Genomic DNA, 1,566 nt, shown 5'->3' with positions numbered 1-1,566 from the left:
AATAAAAACTAAAGATACACCAGTATTTTATCATTCTACTTATTATTATTTTAACAAGATCATTCTACTTATCTGGAATAAGCATATTCATCAAAACTGGGAATTGAATTGGCACATATGACAAACTTAGCAGCAAATAAGCATTGAGTGTTTCACATACACGACAAGGTTTACAAACGATCATTCAAAGTTACAGCAGATCAAAGTTCCAATTGAGTATAAGGAACAATACTCATATTCAATCAATAAGCAACTGTCTCAAAATTAATTCAGATTTACTAATGTGTGTGTCACATGATACATGCATCAAGCATAAGGCCATCAAGCATAAGGCCCTTATCTATTCAACAAGACAAGAACATACCTAACATTGTGTTGATGTGATGGATGGTTCTGTAGTTGAACATCTAGTCTGCATCATCGTTGATGATGGACGCCGCCTGTACTTGTCCATTTAGAAGTATACCATGTGAAATGTTACATAGGCATGTATTAGCATAAAGTAGAGCTTCTACAGTACATGTAAACTTTAGATATGAAGGACCAAGAGTTTCGGAAGCAACAAATCAGACATTAGTAAACCAGGACATGACGAAACAAATTATTCCTTGTGCATTTAAAAAGGAATATGGTGACCACTTTATACAACCACATCATCATCAGGATTAAAACAACACAATGATACTCAGAGTGCTGGATCAGACAAATATCTATTGAAACCAATGAGAGCAGGGAGCAAAATAGATCCTCTATTTAATTGTCATAAGAATAGAAGTTGAAGGATAGAGATGAAGCACCTTAGCTCAGTTTGCTAGCACATAGGCCATAAAAATCAGCAAAACATTCAGAAAACACGACTCTAATCTTAATGTTGTGAGGAAACAGGACAAGAATTGTACAAGTTTAGTACTATACACAGCTATGAGCATAACTTGAGTACTGGATCATGTCGTACTCCGTCTTGGCATCAAAATTCACCTGAAAAACACCCAAAAATTAGCATTGCATCGCAACCATCTAAGACGATCCGCCTAAGCACATCGCTCCAGAACAGATCAATAGGGCCAGAATGCCTCCTAACCTTGTGCATCAGCACCAACCCAGGGTGACAGATGTCTAGCAGCTAGCACTAAACCGCCCCCAACACCGCCTGCGGACTTGATGATCTAGGCCCCCACGACGACCACATCCTGATCCATGCGGAGCCCCACCTCCTGCATGTCTGATCCATGCTCTAGTGGAGGCTCGGCCTCCACCCTCGAATCCGGCGGTGCCTGCAGAAAGATAGAGAGAGATTGAACGAGTCAAACAGAGAAAGGGGGAAGGTCCAATATACAAGTTATCATGGTCTATTAGCATTCAGAACAAACTAAATCGAGCACCCTGGCATGAGCAAAATGCATTACCATTTCTATTAATAAATATTAGCAAAATGCATTACCATTTTTGTTAAGAAATATGCATCATGTTTGGGTACTGGTCATGCTATTGAAGCTGATCATTGTGACTAACACCAGCACGGTGCACGATTCCAGCAAATGTTGATTGACCAGTCACCTAGATCGG

The 1,566-nt window shown here is 39.8% G+C and overlaps 1 long non-coding RNA gene across 2 annotated transcripts in view; it reads right to left on the bottom strand.

Moving 5' to 3' along the window:
• The window catches only part of LOC123172055 (uncharacterized), a 3,732-nt gene that overhangs the window by 301 nt on the left and 1,865 nt on the right, over positions 1 to 1,566 (bottom strand). For both annotated transcript variants that reach the window (XR_006485448.1, XR_006485447.1), the window contains 2 exons: positions 1,082 to 1,274; positions 365 to 978 (listed from right to left, as the gene is read on the bottom strand). This is a non-coding gene — a long non-coding RNA (uncharacterized lncRNA). The remainder of the gene's footprint in view (positions 1 to 364; positions 979 to 1,081; positions 1,275 to 1,566) is intronic.

The sequence above is a fragment of the Triticum aestivum genome, unplaced genomic scaffold (assembly GCF_018294505.1).
Source record: "Triticum aestivum cultivar Chinese Spring unplaced genomic scaffold, IWGSC CS RefSeq v2.1 scaffold4B_scf_1981, whole genome shotgun sequence".
Taxonomy (NCBI): Eukaryota; Viridiplantae; Streptophyta; class Magnoliopsida; order Poales; family Poaceae; genus Triticum; species Triticum aestivum.
The sequence above is the reverse complement of the archived record's forward strand: the minus strand, read 5'-3'. Positions and strand labels throughout refer to the sequence as shown.